Raw genomic sequence first — 21,399 nt, 5'->3', positions numbered from 1 at the left:
ATTAGAACCTGTAATAGTTCATGGTTGTCATAAGGCTTAAATAAGATGATATATGGAAAACACTTTGAAAACATCAAAGTGCTTTAGAAAGAGGGAGAAAGCTTCATGCTTCCCAGTGGAAAGGACCCTGGATTTGACAGAAAGACCTAAATTCTCAAAGTCTTCAGAATGAAACCTTGAGAAATATCAGTTACAATGTATGGAATCATTGATTTATTCATAGGCTTACAGAATCTGAGCTGGAAGAGACTTTCTAGAAAATCAAGTCTCCCTTATTTTGCAGTGATAAAGCAGGACTAACAAGGTTAAATGAGTTCCTCAGTGTTACACAGGCAGTAAGTAGCAGAGCCAGTTTTGAATTCAGCTCTTCTGGTTGTAAACCAACACTCTTTCCACTACACTACTAACTAAAGTATTTTTCTTTTCCTTTACATATGAGGAAACTAATGCCCAGAGTGCTTATTATGTCATCATCATTTCCACCAACACCCCACCACCAACACAATCACCACCTATTATGCGCTTAGCATTGTATCAGATTTTGGGCAACAGGGAAATATAAAATACACTGCCTCCAACGAATTTTACATATAATAATTATCATTAAAATCATGTGGAAAATAAGATTGATTATGACAACTCACATTTGTATATCAGAACAGTTTTCAAAATGCTTTGCCACATATTATCTCATTTGATCTAAAGGTCCTTTGATTAAAGGATCAACCTGAGACTAGATCCTTGAGGGACTAACTAAATGGCATGGTTATATTCACTTTATTTTGGGGGGGGGGCGGGGGAGGAGAAAGCTTTATTGTGGCAAACAGATGGGAGCAGTAGGGGTTGATGGAGATATTGCCCCAAGGGCCAGAAGGAGATAGCCTCTGCCCCCAGCAGGGTGAGGTCCAGGGGCATTCCTGGGGGGTAAAGACCCTGAGCAGGCCCTCCCATCCCCTAGTCAGAGCCTGGTGACTCCAGAAGAGGCTGAGGGGCGCCTTTCCTTCTAGTGTTTCCCATGTCCCTCGGGGCCAAACATCACTCAGCCTCTCCTGAATCATACTTCAGGTCCTGGACAATCTCACTGATTACCTCCATGGTTTTAATTATTCTCTGCAGCCATTCTTGAACCTCCTCTCTGGGGGGCCATTGCCTCTGGCTCCTCTTGGGCCTTTTGCCGGGCCAGCTGTAGAGCCGCTGTCAGCTCCAGGCGCTGCTGCTCCTGCTCCTGCTCCTACTCCTGCTCCTGCTCCTGCAGACGGGACAGGGGTTGGGTAAGATCGGGCAGCCCGTGGGTGTCCTTAAGCGGCTGCTGGATGGCCAGCACTTTTCCGGAGATGCTGATGAGGGCCTCGGTCACCTCGTGCACCAGCTGCCGGTAGCAAGGGGAAGTCATAGTGTGGACCACTGCTCAGGCAGGCCTGGTGACCCTGGACCAGAAGTCCAAATGCCTCAGAGCGCTCGGCCTGAAGGTCTTGAAGCTGCAACAGCAGGTACCGCACCCGGGCCTAGCTCCTGGGCCCTCGGGCCCGAGATGCCCACCCTTCCACAGGGGGACACCAGAGCCTCCACCTCGGCACTTGCTCCAGGAATGGCAGCTATATTCACTTTAGATAGAAAGTCATGAAGCCCAAACTAGAATGTGATCTTTCTATTACCTTTCTGCCATTCTGGTTGGGGACCTAAGACTAATACACATGAGAGAATAGCACACAATGGCAATCACCTGTTATGAGTTATATAGGATGGAAAGCTACAAAAAATTAGTCACCTGAGCTCCAAAAAGAGGGTAGAATTCTGGTAAACAAGGAGGCCATTCTTGGAAAAGAGAAGTGAGTTTCAGTTTATCCTTTTGTGAGAATATTCTTGAACAATAAAATGATTTTTTTTTAAATGGGCCTACAATTTTAATGGAACATTGAGCCCTCACTGAGAAATGCCCTCTTCCAAAGTAGTTCTTTTATCCTCTACAACCTGTATTAGAGCAAAGCAATGTTTAACTAAGTTTGGTGGTACAGAATGAACAGTAGTGGGATTGGACCAGTAAGGAGATTCAACTCCAACTCTTTTTATGACTCAGCATGAATTTAATCCCCAATGCCATTTGATGTGCCTCTTCTCCATCTACCCTCTAGCTATGCCCCTGCTAACTTTTGTGTACCCCTCAGAAGGCAATTTGATAGTAATAGTCCTAATTAAAGAGGTAGATGTTATACAGAATACCATCTAAAATTTGGGCATGACCATAGGAAAAAAAATGAGTTGTTAATATATAATATATAGACATTCAATTAAGTAAACACTAATGTAGTACTTACTATGATCCATAGCTCTGGGCTAGATATCATAGAGAGATACAAATATTAATAAAAGATAGCATTATATTTGGAAATTTCATAAGTAGAGAAAACTTTAAGGAAAAAAGTTATAGATGTTGTATTACAAGACCCTTGGATTCAAATCTCTAGTCCAGTTGTTATTAATTGCATGACCCTGAACAAGTCCTTGAATCATTTTGAGTCTCAACTTTCTGAATCTGCAGAGCCATCACTAGGAATTTATTTTTTGTTTAGGGTAAAACAAAATATTTGGGGTAGGGAAGGGGAAGACACAGTAAGAGAAGTGCTGAAGTGAATGATTTGCCCATGACTACAGTTATACTGGGAGTTAGGGAAATTTGGCACATTTTCCTGTGGAAGTAAAGGGGAAAGATGACATTTCTTCATTATGTTATTCGTTTTTAATGGTTTCAAAGCAGCATGGTTCCTGTGTAGTACTGTGTGGTACTAAGTCTCAAAAAGCCATTACCATGGAGAGAAAGAGCACCTCCTTGATGTTTCAACTCATCTAATCATTGCTCCAATCATTGGTAGATTTGGGAAGCTTCAAAACCTTTAATACAGTACTTTTCTTTTCAAAGTTCTTTAGAACCCAGCTTCTTAAACTGTGGGTCACAATCCCATATGGAGTCACATAACTGAATGTGGGTATCGTGAAAAATTTGACAACCATAAAAGGCTATGTATAACTATTTTATATACCTATATACTCAGCATTGCGTAAAAATTTCTTGGGCAAAAAGGAGTCGGGAGTGGGAAAAGTTTAAGAAGCCCTGCTTTAGATAAAAAAATATATATATAAAATATAAAGAAGAGACACAGCCCTGAAGACATTCATGGTATGTATAAACAAGGTCAACATCAATATATAATGATATATAGGGAATAAATGCAACTTTGAGAGAAAGTGCTATAAGTGCTTACAGGATTCATACATTGAATGTTACATTGATTAAAATATGTTGATAGCTTGATATGGATTTAGGGGAAAATAAACAGTCAAAATGCTAGGATGAAAAGAAGATGTATGATCTAGAAAGATTAACCTGGGTTGAAAGTATGAGAAATTACTGAATATGCTTTCAGAACACTCAATGATTTCATTCCATTATCATAAAGACTGGTATGGAAGTTCTACTTTTAAGGTAGTTTACTTTAAGCTGCCTTGCCAAAAATGACTCAATTTTTAAATTAAATATCTTTAGGATAGGTACAACAAACCCAATTTCCTTGCCTCAGTGATTAACACAGTTCCATGCCCAGTTAAAAAAGTGTTTTTTCCTCACTAATTTGAATCTGTTAATTCTCTTGTATTGGGAACTTCCAGTAAATTTGGTTCCTCTACCAATACAGATTGGCAACTATTTTCCATTTTACAGATTTGGAAAATCACCTCCCTAAAGCAACTTACTAAAAAGCATTGCATTTAATAAATAATTAACAAATGCTTAAGATATTGGATTGACTAACTTAAAGTCACTTTGATACAATACATTGTGCTAGGAGCTAGGAATACAAAGAATTATAAAGTATGATCAGATTGTATATGTCAAATGTTAAATTAAGATTAAGGGCAATAAATTCTTCAAAACAATGAACAGTCAGTTATAATTTATGCTTTAAGCAAGAGAAAATCAAGAAGTTTTAGGTTAAGTAGATGAAACTTACACTTTGTACAGACAAATCCTTTCTATCTAGAAACTTCTCTTCCAGTCTGACTTTGTCCTCCCTCTGAATAGGAACAATTATTTGTTGTATCAAATCAAGCAAAGTAACAATGAGAAGTGCTTTTCAAAAACATTGGTTTTAAGCTAGTAGTGGTCCATTTTAGTCCCGTGTCCCTTGAACTAACATAATACTTTGGGAGCCCATGGAATAAAGAATATGGTTTTGCCTGTGATAGGTTCTCCAAGTGATGCATGCACACTAATTGTAAATATCTCATATAAAACAGCCACCTGCTTCCCAGACTTCCATCATTCACACTTAATTTATATGCAGGTGGCATGCACATAATTTTCTCCTAATTTCTGCATAACAGTTCATTTTCACTTTAGTTGGAATCAGCATTTCTCTTAGATGATATTTTTAAAGTACAGCTTTGAGATAACCTGGACCAAATCCATGAAACCAATGACAGATCTATTTGGGCGAATGTAAATAAAAACAGTGAAGGGAAAGTTCCAAACAGAAAAAAACTTGTTTTAAAAAGGAAGGAAGGAAGGAAGGAAGGAAGGAAGGAAGGAAGGAAGGAAGGAAGGAAGGAAGGAAGGAAGGAAGGAAGGAAGGAAGGAAGGAAGGAAGGAAGGAAGGAAGGAAGGAAGGAAGGAAGAAAGAAAGAAAGAAAGAAAGAAAGAAAGAAAGAAAGAAAGAAGAAAGAAAGAAAGAAAGAAGAAAGAAAGAAAGAAAGAAAGAAAGAAAGAAAGAAAGAAAGAAAGAAAGAAAGAAAGAGAACAATCAATTCTTAAATTCTGGCTTGAATGTGAGACTGTCCCTTTAAACAAAATGCCATAAGTTCATTATGTATTCTCTAAGAGTCTTTCCTGGGGAGGGGAGTGAGGAGGAAGCCACCTTAAATTCTTCATAGCTGTCCTGGTTGGTTTATCTACTGTGATTTACTGTTGTGATTGTTGACTAGCTGACCACTGATTTTAACACTGGGGTATAGAAGAGACAGATTGACATGGGTTTCATTAAAATTCAAGAAACTCAACTCCACAGAGAGCATGACTAACTTCCTTATACATGACAGGAATCCCCACAGATGGTACTTCACCCTTGCTAAAGGAATTAAGTCTACCAAAAGAATCCCTGTCTATAAGCAGCCAATTCCCCAAATCTACAGGCTCATCTGCACAGAAATTCTTTATACTGTCATTCTTAAGTACCTTAGGGTAGCTCTGAAAGACAGGGGGCCGAGAGGGAGCAGCAGCGGCTGCCTTCACTACCCCTCAAGCATGCTGGTGGCATGGGGATGATGGGATTATAAAGTAAACAACATAAAACACAGGGCTAGGGCATCCAGTGGCCACAGTCTATTTGCTGGCTTCCCTTTGCCCAGGAAGGGCCAGAGATGGAATTCTTATTACAATTACAGAGAATCCCTGTACCAAATTGGCAGTTATTAATCTATTAAGTGAGTGCACAAATGAATATTATATTTGGTTCCTGGGTCAATTAACTTCTTCCTTACCCCCCCCATTCCCCACATTTTTCATGCTCATAATTTCCATGTTTTGTCTTCAATTGTTTAAGTGGTCTAGGGAATTAAAAAAAAATCACACACACAGAGTAGCCATCACACATTCATTAAATTGTGTCATACAGGATATAAAGGAGGCTGTCTTGTCTTTCCCTGCCTGTCTGCTTGTCAATCAGAGTCACCATAATTAAAACAAAGGAGGAGGAAAGAGGAGAAGAAAGGGTAATTTCAAGACATTTTCAAATTAAGAATAAAAGAACAAGCATTTAATAAGGATATCTAAATAGCAATTTAAATAAATAAATAAATACCCTGGTTATCTGCATTGACAACAGCTAACCCATACAAAGTGTTTTTGTTTTATTGGATTTTCTATTTCCAATCAACCCATAAAACAAGGTAACATTGGTTTTGGTCACTAACAAGGAGATACTAGGACAATCTTCTAGTTTAGCTTTCAGTTTACATGAAATCAACTGAAATATATACTCATGCAGTATATGTAGAGCTCTCAGCATAAAAAGTACTGGAGGTTACAGTACAGTTTCTGTTGAATCAGGAAGTATATACATTTGGCATCTCTGTTTCTAGAATAGGAATTGTAATAGAAGCTACAATTTCCTGCTGTAATCCTCCCCAAATCTCCCCTGTAGTTAGGTGAGGGGTTACTTTGCTACTGAGACAAGAAGGAAAATTTTCATCATGCTTTTTTTCAACCCAATTACTATCTTCTTTCTTTCTACTCCATTTTGGGGGTGGTTGGGGGCTTGCTACTTGATCAAAGTAGGAGTAAGGGACTTATGTGTGTAAGACAAAGTTTAAAAATTTTATCTCCCTGCATTTGAAAATTGCACTCTCTGTTAATGTACATAAAAGGCACTGAGTCTTCCTTGTAACACAAATGCCTTGACACATCACAAAATAAATACCTATATACCATGATGGGTGTGGGAGGGAGGGGGATTTCTATCATTAAAAATAGATTCATTCATAAAGTTAATGATAATAGTATCTTTTATGCTTACAAAAAATGGTGACAAAGTATGTACTCAGTAGAAATCTGATCTTATTTTTGGAAAGTGCTTTTAGACAATGAAACCAGACAGTAGGCATGGGACTTGTACATTTAAAAAAATAGAATTTTTTTTTGATGTTCATTTTCCCAAAACAAAAACTCCTCCTCCCCATAAAGTACAAACATGTAAGGTGCTATCAGAGATTCTGCTCAGAGAAGGAAAACAAAAGCTTTTGTCATATATGCCTTCACATTTCAAGTCCAGGTAGAAATGATTGCCTCTGGAAAAATACCATTATAATGTAACATTATGCAGCATGTCACTGAACTGGGACAGCTGCAAGCTGAAAGGGAGCTGGGGGAGTGGTTGCTGGTAAATTTGAAATGCCAGATTGGAAGAACTTCTCCTTTCTAAGATACCATAATGTGGTCAATTAGGAGTTTGGGATGAGAGAACAATTCAGAACCAGCTTTTTGTGAATTAGGAATGGCATTTTTACACTTGTTTAAAGGGAGTAGTCATCTCCTCTGCCAACTATAAAATAGTTTCTTTATATAGCTTTATAAGGGGCATATAGTAACAATGAATTAATAATTATATGATTAAGAGTGAATCTTTTGCTGGCTTTTCACAAGTCTTAATGTGGAAACCCTAATTCTCTGGGGCTTTTGAAAGAAGTGGTTTTTACGCTGTTGAATCTATAAGGCTATCTTTATTCAACATCAATTTTGTCTCCGAATTTTCTCTTGTTCCTAAAACTCAATCCAGGTTGAGGTCATCAGAAAGTCTTGGTGAATTTTTGCTCTTGTAGCTTTGACACTAGTGGTGTCAAACTCAAAGAGCAACGTGAGCCACTAAACATCCATAAGGATCCCTGTGGGTCACATGTTGACATAGGAAATGGCATGTTAACATTATCTATTTTTTAATTATTTTGTTAAATATTTTCCAATTATGATCTAATATTCTTCAACCATACTTGGTAGTGTTGTACATCATATGAATCCCCTGGGCCACATTATTATAGTGACTTTCTTTTTATTTTCATAGCTTTCTGTTTAGACAGAATGATTATGGAAGTACCTGTTCTTAAGACATTCTCAATTACTCTTTCTTTTAGGGGGAGGAGCAGAAAAGAAAGGAGAAGGAGGGAAAAAACAGAGAGAGAGAGAGAGAGAGAGAGAGAGAGAGATTTTGTTCTTCTTGGGATGGGTTTTATTTCTAACCTGCTAAATATCTCTCTAGAGCAAGAGCATTGGAGAACTGTCCATCAAGGAAGCAGATGTGTCAGGCATCAATTTGTAACTTTTTCCATTTGTAGGAAGGCTAGATTCATCTATAATGGAGAAGGGGTGAGGTACAGGGCACAAGCCACCATCAAGAGACTTTGGTATGTTCAAAACAGAGACAGTGAGGGCAAAAGGTGAGCCCCATAGCTATGCTCTCAGGGAAAAAAAAAATCTTACTGACCAAGACAAGAGCTATCAGCAAAGGGAAAGGGCCCCTTTCATCAGGTCTGTTTTAAGAATTCCCTACATCCAATGTAAGGGAACCATTATTATGATTTTTATACATGTACTCCCCTTTACCCATCTAGATTTGACCCATCCTTTAAATCCACCACATCCATGAGGCCTTCTCTTTCAACCCACAGAGTGACTGAGGGATGTAGCAGAAAATCACTGGCCTGTGAGTCAGATGATCCAAGGCTAGAACTCAGGCTTGCCACTAACTCGTTGTGTGAAAATAGGCAAGTCACAAACTCTATGAACCTCAAATTCCTCATCTTCAAAATGCCAGGGGGAACAAGGGTTAGACTAGGGAGGATTGATCTCAAAGATATCTTTTTTCTTTAAGAATTTATCACTCTCTATACTTTTACCTCCTATACTCTTTACTCTCTGTTTTGCTTATACCCAGTTTCCAAGTCTTGTCAATTCTGCCACCAGAACAACTTCTATCCACCTCTTCCCTTCTATAAATTCAGTCACAACCCTAGAACAGGCCCTCATCACCTCTTGGCCTCCTAATTTGTCTTCTTTCTCCTAGTCTCTCCCCCTTCCAATCTATTCTCTATACAACTGCCAAATGGTTATCACTAAGAAATAGATATGATGAATAGACTCCTTAATTTAAAAAAAAGGAACTGTTGTCTCTAGAATAAGATAAAATTTCTCTGTCTGACATTTAAAGTCTGCAGCAGGCCTGCCTGGCTCCCATTTAATTTTTCTAGTCTTAGTCCTGATTACTTCTCTTCATATCTTGGAAATCCATACTAATAACTCTTTCCCATAAACAACATTTCATCTCCTGGGGCTGCTAGGTGGTTCAATGGATAGAGCACTGGCCCTGGAGTCAGGAGGACCTGAGTTCAAATCCAGCCTCAGACACTTGATACTACTAGCTGTGTGACCCTGGGCAAGTCACTTAACCTTGATTGTCTAAAACATTGGAGCCATCTCCAGTCATCCTGATAAATATCTTGCCACTAGATCCAGATGGCTCTGGAGGAGAGGGTGAGGCTAGTGACTTTGTACAGATTTTTCTCACTTAAATCTATTTCACTGCAACTCATGACATCACCCTTTAATGGTCTTCTAGGAAAATGTCAAACAACAACAATTTCACCTCCTACCAGTGTCTTTGTATAGTATATCCTCACCATCTGTAATGTACTCCCTCCATCTCTTCAGCCTCTTAGAATTATTTTGTGGTTGTTTTCCAGTCGTATCAGTTAAATCCAACTCTTTGTGATCCCATTAGGAGTTTTATTTGCTAAGATACTGAAGTGGTTTGCCATTTCCTTCTTCAGTTCATTTTACAGATGAGGAAATTGAGGCAAACAAAGGTAAGTAACTTGCCCAGGGTTATACAGCTCATAAGTGTCTGAGGCTGGATTTAAACTAATGTCTTCCTGATTCCAGGTCAAGCACTCAATCCACTGCACCACCTAGCTTCTCCTATTAGTATCCTTAAGGTTGCTTTTTTTTACCTCTTCATTCAGGTGCCCTTTCCTAATACACCATATTGTTAGCTCTCTTGTAATTTTTACAATTGCTCTGTTTGTACTTACTATTTACTTTTCTCTCTCTGCATCGCCATATTACCCATCAAGAAACATAGAGAGCTAGACTGCCTTCAGTAAATTGCAGTTTTTAATATCCCCCAAGTTTCCCTGATAGACAAAGGAACAAATTTTAATAGCAATACACTACTACTATTGATGTGTGGTAATAAGACAGATAACAAAGCAATATCCAAAAAATTATAAATGAATATCTCAGAGAGAGCAACAGAGAAGTACATGGTAGGTATGAGCAGGCTGTAGCTTATAATAGCCAATGGGGAACCTGGAAAAATTCTTTTGTGAGTGAACAATGTCATCAGGTAAACCTTTAATAACAAGACAAGATGAATAGGTCATGTGGTAGAGTGAAGCGATTATAGGGGGATAGCCACAAAACTATACTGATATTCTCTATTCCAGACAAAAAAAAGGCCTCTAGTACATTGGGTATATCCCCTGCAGTAAACTAAGGGGAAAACAGGGATAAAGATTGCACAGAATGGGCAGAAATGGATGGATTGCAATCTACAATGCTGGATAAACAACCAAATTGATGAAATCACAAATCTCAGCAGTGCCAATTATTTTATTGTCTCTGTGTATTTTGTATTTTACATGTTAGAATGTAAGCTCCTTGGAGTAAGAGAATGTTTCATTTTATCTCTGGTGCCTAGTGCATAGTGCTTTAACAGTCAGGTGGTACTTATATGATGTTTGATTGAATGAGTCATGTATAGTTGTTTATTATTTATGGGTTTACATTATATGCATGAGATTGTTAAATACTTGAGTGCAAACACTGTCTTTTATCTATATCCTTCGGTTCCTAGCATGGTGTCAAATTCTAGCAGACATTTATTCTCCTACTCAAACCATACTGTGCCCTCCCCTCACAAATCTAAAAAATAAAGTCCCAATTTCTTAGGCTGACAATTCACAATCTAACTCCAATCTATCTCTCCAACACTGTTCCTTAGAATTCTTTAAGTGAAATCTGCATAAACTTACTATGAGAATCCTTTTCATTTATTCTTTTACCATTCCCTGTAATGACCAGATCATACTCCCTTTCCACCCTCATTCAAGAATAGGTACTAAATATTGTTTAATACATTATTTTGTGAAAGACTGCCAAGACTGCCAGTTCAACATGTTGGCTAAATAGCTGTTGCCAGATCATGCTGATGATGACTCCAGGCTTCCTTTATCTATAACTTTTCTTTAGGGGGGGTGCTTATTGAGATGGCCAAAGAAGACTCGTCTTAAAATGACAGATGATACAACCTTGAAAGATGGGCAGATCCTTATTGCTTTCTATCTCTGCAGGCTAATACCTCAACTTTATGTGGTACTTTAAAAAAATGATATATATTTGCTTTTGTATCACTTTCATTCCTAAGCGTATCCTTCACTCTTTTCCTAACCAAAGAGCCATTCCTGATAACAAAAGTAATTTAACCTCTGTCTTTCTCAGTATCCTCAACTGTAAAATGGAGATCGTAACATTACCTACTTCAGAATGTCATTGTGAGGATCAATTGGAATTCTATCTGTAAAACACTTTGCACGGTGTCAGGCATACAGTAGGCATTTAACAAATTCTTGTTCCCTCTCCTCCCCTGTATGACCCTACTAGAAAGTATTTGAGCTAGGATATGGACTCAGGACTCCTTGCTCAATGACACTTTTGGCTCCACCATACTAAGACAAATCCTTGGTATCAGTAGAGAACAAAACCACCCAAACCACAAAGGTATGTAAGGGTGAAACATACTAAATGTAGGTTAGCAGGAAAAAAGGAGATTTGATTTGATTTTATATTGACTATCTTTACTGTATTACTCTGGCTTTAATATTTCCTGTTGCTAATGTTTATAAGAAGTATAAACCCAAATTCCTTTTATTTATTTTTTGGAGATTAGGGACATTCTTCCTACAATTTTTGGTTACCAAAAGCCTGTCTTCGGTTAATATTAACCTCACCTGACTAAAACCTGACATAGAATAGCAGTGTTAACAGTTGACAGTCTTCAGGTAGAAGCCGAAGGGGAGTCTGAGCTCCCGAAAATGATTTATTTACTTGTTAGCTCCCCTAGCTAGTTGTGTAAGGAAAGTTTCCCCTGACACTGAGTTTTCTTGGTTATCTTGGTGATAAGTAAATCTCCTCTCTCAATCAGTCCATTGTGAACCTTCTAAATGTAGTTTAATCTGTAACCCATTTTAGTTAATCTATAGATTCTGTTTAATGAGGTTTGTCTCCTTAGGGGATGTATGAGATTATGACACTGCTTAACTAAGTTTGTTCAACTTTTATGACATTGAAAGAAGCATAAGACCAAGTTTTTCTTTCTTTTCTTTCTTTCTTTTTGTGGTATTTTGGCTAGAAACATTTTTTTATTGCTTTTGCTTTCAATGCCCGGGAAATCTCTATGTAATGTCTAGTGTACATTTTTCTAGGTGCAAGTATAAGTCTTCTGACTCACAGCTCTTTAGGTTTGCTCAAATTGATTCTTTTAATGATGAAAGGTTGGGAAAAATTTGCCACCAATCTGGCCCCAAACCTTCCTTAAAGAAATTCTGCCAGGCTCTAAAAAAGATAGAGAGGAGGGTGCTTCCATTGAATTGGGTTATTTTAATGAACTTTCTTTGACATCTTAAATCATCTCTCTGCTTATGAGAATACTGGGCTTTAAAAATACTGAGAGAGAATTGTGGGAAAAAATAATTTATTATTTATTAATATTGTTTCATTTTGCTTTATGTGGCCAGAAACTGCCTAACCTCAAATCATAGGTCATGCTAATCTCAGAAACCTGCCAGGGAATCTGCCCAGGTTTTAGGTGTACCAAAAAAGGTTGTGTTTTAGGCTCCCCAATAGCTTGTTTTTCAACTTTGCCCCAAATTGATTATATATTTATACTTAACCTGGTGATATATATCTCAGGCACCTGTAACTGGAAAGTTAACTGTTCTGGAAACTGCCTATCTATATGCTATCCACTCACATGCTGGTCTTTATGCCCTTGTTTAAATGGTATATAATACAAATCTCATTTAGGGAGGGAGCCACAACTTTTTATACCTTTCTTCTGGGCCAAACTGACTTACTAAAATTCTTTTTAAAACTTTTTTTGGCTTCAGAGTTTGTTCCTGACTGACATTGGACAAATCTATAAAATAATAATTGCTGATTCAGAATTTCCTGAATTATCCTATTGTATAGAGGGAGTAATACAAATCACAAGTTCTATATGAGTCAAAAAACTAGAGGTCAAAAACATTTTGAGCCAATCCCACTGAGAAATAAATCTGGCAAAATTTGGCAATTTCACAGCTTTCCTGTGAAGCTTCAAACTATAAGTTCAGAGATTCATATATGGAGAACTGAAAAAGATCCTAGAGATGATCTAATCTTAATCTGTAATTTTATAGATGAAGAAATTATTATTAGAGGTCTTAACTGACTTGGACAAATTCATAGGAGTAGTAAATGGCACATGTGTGATTCAAGCTCAGATCCTCTAACTTCAAATCTGGTGCCATTTTCAATGCCCTTCACTTCCAAAACTGGGTATTTATTGACATAATTCAAGGTTCACAAAAGATATAATTTGAGAAGCCAGGATCATCATGTATGTACAGATTACTCCTCACAAATAAGGAAGGAAGAATAAATTAGGTACCAATAGAACCACAAATATACCCGGTCTTGCCATTCTGGACTACTTGGAGAGTGTTGAACCCTCAGTGCTTGGAAGACCACTAATAGAAAAAAAAAACGTAGAATAATCTTTTCTTACCCAATGATTATTTATCATTTTCCCTTTTTCTGGTTGTTTTCTTAATTCCAAAATTCTTAGCCCTTGATACAATAGACATCGCCCTTCCCTATCCAACTCTGATTTCCTATCTCTGTACAGACTTACAATCAAAGTCTGAACTTAAAGGAATTCTACTTTTAATCAGGCAAATGATGTATCATAATATAGGAGGTATATAGCTGATCTTCAGACCTGCCTCCAACATATTCAGGCTATATGACCATGAACAAGTCATTTAACTTCTCAGAGCCTCAGGAAACTCTTTAAATTATACATAGCCAAATGATAGAACTACATCTGTAAGATATCTGTACAAATTTAAAATCACAGATATGGGAAAACAAACAAACAAAATCCCTCTCCACAAAGACTAGGAATTTTACCTTCAGATATTGGTTCCTAAACAATGTAGCTCCATGTAGCTTACTCAAGTAGAACTTATTCTGGTTTCTAAGGGACTCTGACTCCAAGCTCTCTGCTATATACTTGCCTTCACGCTGGGGGCTCTAAATAATTTGTTACCACCATTCTTCTAATTTCTCAAGTCCAGCACTTATCATGTCAAATGGCAGATAATTTGGGGAGAAAAACAAAACAAAACAAAATAAAACAAAAACAAACAAAAAAACCCGACAACTGGCAGCTCTAACCTAAAAGAATGACTATCTTCCAGGTACTCCTGGTGACTAACTTTTAGGAGACTAAATTAGTAGGACGCTTTCCTGATTATACCTATTACTATGAAGTTCAGTGTGGACTGAACTCAAATACCTGATATTATTAGGACTAAGTTATTCAATATTTTGAGTGCAAACAAAGACTCTCCAGGGTTACTGATCTGTGCCAACCTCCAGGGCATCATTACTGACCAAAGACAATGACTTGTGGCAGAAACACTGATTGGAAGGCTATAGGATATTTGTAAAAGTCAAATTTAGACAGGGATATCTGCAAATCCCATTTGATTCCTTTGAGCATTTCTAATTTATGGAAACATCTTTGCCACCAGTAGATGATATTTGAACTTTTCTTAGAGGCAGGTTGTTCCCAGGAGATAAGATTATGACCTTGACTATTCACTAGAATAAAAATGAAGTGTCTTTCTTGACTACGAAACACAATATGAAAAATTCCATTGTGCCATGTTAGGAGTAGAGACAAGAGGGCTCTTGTGTGCTCTGACATATTACACCATAGGCAACAGCTATCCTTCCTGAAACCCAACTAATCATCCTGGGGTTTAAAAAAAAAAAAAAAGGAAGCAAAATTGTCACACTAGCATAAAGAACTGGTTAGGCTTTTATTGAGTTGGCAACATGGGTGGATATATGTAAAAGAAGGGGCTTTCAAAAGTTCACTTCTAATCTGCTATCTTCTAGGAAGTCCATTTTGATGGTTCTGTGCACCAAAAAGACACCATCTTATTATCAATATCTTTTAATACTGTTTACTCTGTTTTACAAATTTTAGACTACATTATCAAAAGGTAATGAGGCTGATCAGAGTGATAGAGAGAGAAAGAAAAATAGCCAGTGAGTGTTTGTGCATAGAAATACATAATGTGATGGAAGATAACGCAATATGAATGGAAAGATAGCCAGACCAGAAGATGGGTTTGTTTGTACCACAATATGCCAGTGTGTCCCAGTCAATTCACAGATATATGATTGGATGAAAACATGAAAAACAGGACTCCAGCCAGTGTAAAGCTTTTTCCAATATGACAGCAAATAGAATTTAGCTGAACTATCTATTGATGTGTCAAATCTTTCAAAGAGACAAAACCTGGTTCATTATTAGCTATTCCATTAGGATGAGTCTCTGAAAAAATCAGGGCATAATTTCTCAGTTTTCCATTGGGGTTCCCTTTGTGTATCTGGAAACTACTTTTGGCTCTGGACATCCTCTAACCATTAATCAAATTGTGTGTTGTCAAACTGACTCTGCTTCTAACTATCACACCCACCTGGCATGATGCCCATAAGCAACATGGGGTCAGGTAAAGGAGATACTACCCCCAGAAAACAAACAAACAAAAAAATCCCTCTTTTAAAAAATACACTTCTACTTTCTCAAAACTAAAGTTTAATTAAGAAAAAAAGAAAGTTGATCATGTGGTGTGAACTCAAGGACAGAAGAACTCCTAAGCTTCAGAATGACTCTGGGGGCTAGTTGTTTGGATAGCTTTGCTTTCTTGCTGTTTTATTTCCGGGAGTGGTTGGGGTTGGGGGCAAATTATAGTATTTTGGATGGATGACTATTGCAAAGTGCTAGGCACTAAAACATCTGTTATAAAACATGTGCTGTAGCTTCGGGGTATAGTCTGAAACCAGTCAGTATTATTTGTGCGAGAGACAAAATATGAAGAAATAAATGAGTACAACTTTTATACTTTTTTCAAGATCCTATTATTCAAAATAATCTTTTCCCCCCTTGTAAACTTCATGTGATAATAAAAATCAAACATTTCCATTGCCATTCTCATACATTACTACAATATTTCAATAAGAAAGAAAAAAGAACTGAGAATGGTATCCAATCTACTCAGTGTTGAGTCTTGCCAACTTAGCATATTCTTGAGGATAGAAGGGAGATGAAAGTGATTCTACCCTTAATGGTTGATTTTTTTTTTTGGCAGGGCAATGAGGCAATATGGGTCAAGTGACTTGCCCAGGGTCACACAGCTAGTAAGTGTCAAGTGTCTGAGGCAGGATTTGAACTCTGGTCCTCCCGAATCCAGGGCCAGTGCTTTATCCATTACGCCACCTACTGCCTCCAATTTTATCCTTAATGAAAGAAAAGAATTCAAACCATATCTACTGAAGACCTACTATGTACATAATCTTGTGCTAGGTATTACACAGGGTAATATAGGACATACAAAACATAGCTTTCAATTAACTTACCATCTAATTGGGGACCATATACACATGAAACACTAATAGTAATATGAGATTCACAAGGCAGTATATATGTAAGTGGTAGAGGTAATAAATACTTCCAAATGTAAAGAATTAATTGTTATTTGAGGTTTTTATGCCTCTCTGAGAGCTGGCCTGGGGTTCTGCAAACCATGCGGTGCTCCACCCACTGGTTGTAGCCGTTGCCATGGTGCTGGCACCTCATGTCATCACCACTTGCCGAAGCCTATGTGGGCCTGGCAAAATTATAATGATTGGAAGCCTAGTGAGGGCAGTCATGTGACTGTCAGAGCGGCCATCCCATTGGCTGGGGCTGTGTGGGGTATTTCTAGGTTTGGGGGAGGAGAATTGGGCATTCTAGGTGGAAGCTGGAAAGTGACAGGCATTCTGCTGCATATTTTCAACTGATTCCTGGGCGGTGGTATTTTTTCAGGTATTATAATTTCCCATTCCCCATTTTATTTCCTTTCCCTTGACCCTACTGATCCTGTTTGTGTTTTTTTTAAAGTTCGTTCTTGTTAAAATAAATCTTGTTCTGTTTTGAGGGAGGCTGATGGTCTCCTTCTCTGCCCCAATATTGCAGCAAGCCGCTTAGCTAGCACTCCCCAATTAAAAATTGGTCCCCACACAGTTCAGTGGTAGAAAAGCTCATTGAAGCCTGCATTGGTCAGGGAAAGCTTTATGGGACATATAAAATTTAAATAGTTCCTAAGGAACAGTAAGATGGAGCTACCTAAGTGAAGAAAGGAGATGTAGGGATAGGGGTAGAGAACAACATAAGTAAATGTATAGGATCTGGAATAAATAAGAATGATTGGGGAAACAAATAAAAGGCTTCCCTTGATATGAGTTTCTACCATACCTCTTTTTTTTTTTCTTTTTGTGATACTTGGCACCTAGGTTTCTACTCTATCCCTTTTCTGTTGCTTTTAAATAAGAATATGCCATTCTTTTGTTTTTACAAGTTTTTTAAAAAACATATTACTTCTGATAACTACTGGGGAATAGGGATTTTAACTGTCAATTTTATAAAAATGTCTTAAAATTCTATAGTCAAGGGTAAGTACCCTGGTTTTTTGTTGAAAAGTAAATGAGATAGTTAAGTTCATAGATCCCATCTCTGATTCATCTCTCAGTTCTTGTTTCAGGAATCAACGTCCATATGAATGAATTGAAATTATAGATAAGAAAAAAACTTAACTGAGCACAAATATATTATCCTAAAGCAACTGAAATCTAATGATAAACTGGCTTGAATGTTATAGTTTATAAGGTATCCATCATCAATCTTGTTCCTATCAATTGTCCTTTATCTAAACACTCTACTCAGATATTCAGCCTTTGACACTGAATGGAGATAATAGATTTGGGTTGACAGTCCCTTCTAAAAATGGGAGAAACTCAGTATGTTCCATAATCAACTGAGTATAGGTCCAAAGATCATCCATTTTGACACTGGACTAAATTTCCATTCCATGGCTGCACTTCCCATGTCCTTCACCTTCTCAGTGAGAGATGGTTACTTCCTTAAACCTATCCCCCAAGGGTTTCAAAGCATTCTGGACAGTTGACTCCTCTCCCCTTTCATGAAGGCCTCAAATAATTTAGTGCCCTAGTCTGTAACTCCAAATCTTTTTCAAAATCATAGAATTTAAATTGGGAGGGATTTCAGTACAATCTGTACATAACTGAGAATCTCTTTTCTAACATCTCCAACAAGTGGCCATCCATTTGTCCCTAGAGCACTGTCACTGAATAGAAATCTGTGACTTACTAAGGCAGCTCATTTTATTTTTAGTAGCTCTAATTCAATTCAATAAATATTTATTTAGTGCTAGCTATTTAAGGCACTGTGCTTGGTGCTTGGTATTCAAAAAGACAAGCAAGCAAACTAAGTCTCTGTTCTCTAAAAGTTTAAATTCAAATGGGAAATACATGAAAACATATTGGCAAATACAAGATAATTTGAGTAGAGAAAGACAGATAATGACTAAGATGATCAGGAATGACTTCCCTTATTCAGTTTCACCTGTGCTGACCTTTGAATGAAGGTAAAGATTCTGAGATTGAGATATGAAAAGGAGTAGACAACAGCCTTGGGAAACAGCCTTTGCAAGACATGGAGATGTCTTTGATGAACAAACAGTAGGTCAGTTTAGCTGTAATGTAGAGTGTAGGAAGGTGGATAATGTGAAATATAGGAGGTCAGTTTGGCTGTAATGTAGAGTGTACTAAAGTGAATAATATGAAACAAAGAGGGAAACCTAAATGCTAGATGGAGTGTTTATATTTTATTCTGGAGGCAATAGGGAGCAACAGATAATTCTTAAGCAGGGAAGTAACAGAATTAAAGTTGTTCTTTAATAAGATTCTTCTGGGGACTTTGTAGAAGATAGATTAGAAAGAGTAAGAGACTGTACCCAGAGAGACCAATTAGCACACAACTACAATAGTCTAAGCAAGAAGTGTGGAGTTTCTAAATTAGGGCAGTGGTCATATAAATGAAAAATAAAAAGGGATAGATTTAAAAGAAAAAAAAGATACTTTAATGTTTGGGAGGATTTGCAACCTAGTTTGGGAGGCTAGCTCACCCAAAGAATTGGAGGCTCATCATGAGTCTTGTAAAATAAAAAAGAGATTTAGTAGGAGAGAGAAATCTGGTGAGCTGGGGGAACAGATCACCATGGTGACTGTCCCACTGAAGTAAGAGAAGACCTGGTCTTTTGTATCTTTACAAAACAAAGGAAGGGAAGGGAATTACAAAGCAAGGGGAAATGTAAAAACTGGGGATGGATGAGGAGAGGGATCTTTGATAATAGTGTATCACCAGGATATGCAGCATCCATCCTTATTCTGCATATCTTCTTGCAGACCTTAGTATTGCTTATGAGTGTACTGAGGTCATGTCTGGCCATACCTCATACCTGAGGTGGGAGAAAGACTTGTTTTCCCCTTGGCCTAGGGGGTTTGAATATTTTGGATTTCTTGGGATCCCACTACATTCCCACAGCATTAAGAGGATATTCTGCAAGGCTTGATAATAGATTAGATATGGGAGTTAAGTGAGAGAGAAGAGTTAAGGATGTCTTTGTGGCTTTGAATCAGTGACTAGAAATAGGGAAGTTCAAAAGACAGATGAGTTTGAAGTAGCATGAGTTCAATTTTTAGACATGCTGATTTTGAGTTGTTGTTGGGATACATAGACAGCAATGTCTGCTGGGAAATTAGGGAGACAGGACTGGAGTTCAGAAAAGGGAGTGAAGGTGTGGGAGTCATCTAGTCATTTGCAAAGATATGATCATTGAATCTATGGGGATTTTTAAAGATCACCAGAAGGTGTAGCTTTGGGAATGGTTCAGTTTATCAATTTACCAGTTTTTGTTTTTGTTTTTGTTTTTCTTTCCCCTGATACCTTGAAAATGTGGTTCTTCAGGACTCTTGACTTCAAATCTTTGAAAACAACTACTTGCTGTCTGACTAGCTCTTCATATTTATCTTGGATTTAGATTCCCTATTAACCATTTTTCTTCTGGCTTTTGCATTCTAAATATTTTCCTCAGAAGGGAGAAAAAAGGAGCAAAATAAGTGTTGAATAATTCTCCCTTCTCAATAATAATTCAGGGAAGGTAATATTAAAAAGAGATTCAAAGTTGTTAAATTCAAATGGGTTATTTTTTTTGGATCCCTTCTTTTTTGTGTGTTTAAAAATATATTGAATGAATTTGCAAAATTTCAGGTATGTGTATTTTATTATTTCAGGTGTTTTATTGACCCTTGTCACATGCATTCCCTCTTCAGGAGGTCCCATAATTCCCATATTTTAAGCCATGGCCTTCAAATCCAAAGACTAGTGTTGTCAGATACTATGCTGATAGCATGCAATATTGAAATCTATCCTTTTTTGAATCCTAAAGTTTTAAATTAGTAATAGAGATAAAATATACCACCCACCCCCTCAGTTTAGGGCTCATTCAATATTTCATAATCCTGATTAGTATTTTATAGTTTCTTCTTGATATTATTTTTCTTTAGATGGATTTCTAGAAGTGGGTAGTTCTTAACAGGTTTCTGAAGTTAACTTATTTGGTCCTCAGTTTCCACAATTGTAAAATCAGGGGATTGGACTAGAAGGTCTCTGAGGTCTTTCTAACTCTAGATGTGTTATCAATGATCCTTTTCAGCTTAATAAATACTTGTTGATTGGCAAATAGACCGCCCCCCCCACCATAGCACTTACTGTCCCAAACAGACTGTAAGCCTTTAGGGCACTTAGTAATGCTTTGTTCTCTCTAATTCCCTAATTCTTTCATGTTATAAATTTCCTTTCTGTAGTTAGATTGAATTCCCTTGAGGGCAGGGACTGATTCATAGTTTTCTATTCACCACAGCAACCCTAAAAATGTCATTCAATCAATTTGAATTGAGTTTATTTTTAGTAACCCAGGAAAATGTTACCCTAGATTAACAAATTCAAAATGGAACTTCCTTAATTAATTTTGGTCTTTTTGAAGTCCCATGTAATAGTGGGACCTGTATAAAACTGTAGCTCAAGCACTGATCTCTCTCTCTCTCTCTCTCTCTCTCTCTCTCTCTCTCTCTCTCTCTCTCTCTCTCTCTCTCTCTCTCTCTTTCTCTCTTCTCTCCCCTCTCTCCCTGATCCTCCCTGGCTAGGACACAGTGACACAGTACTGGTTGGGTGAGAGAGGGGTGAAGTGGAGGATTCAATCTTCTGTCACTTTTCTCATTAGGTGAGAAAGACATCACAGAAGCTAATTGTAGGGAAAATGAGTTTGGACTCCAACTCCCTATTCTCTTTGGCTGCTAGCACCAGGGAGGAAAAACAACAGTATTATAAATGTAACTTATTGTCCTGTTATCATTAAGTGGGTAGCACATGTAGTCCTGATGCTTCCCAGGATTGTTAGTAAATGAAAAAAAATTTTTTAAAGATCAGGGAGGAATTTAATCATCCCTGCCATTCACACACACACACACACACACACACACACACACACACACACACACACTGTACTTTT

General features: G+C 37.5%; 1 pseudogene; it reads right to left on the bottom strand.

Annotated features, from left to right (window-relative positions):
• Positions 1–1,035: 1,035 nt before the first annotated feature.
• Positions 1,036–21,399, bottom strand: part of LOC122748836 — a 39,169-nt pseudogene continuing 18,805 nt past the window's right edge.

The sequence above is a fragment of the Dromiciops gliroides genome, chromosome 1 (genome assembly GCF_019393635.1).
Source record: "Dromiciops gliroides isolate mDroGli1 chromosome 1, mDroGli1.pri, whole genome shotgun sequence".
NCBI lineage: Eukaryota > Metazoa > Chordata > Mammalia > Microbiotheria > Microbiotheriidae > Dromiciops > Dromiciops gliroides.
Note: the sequence above shows the minus strand (reverse complement) of the source record. Positions and strands in the feature narration are given on the sequence as shown.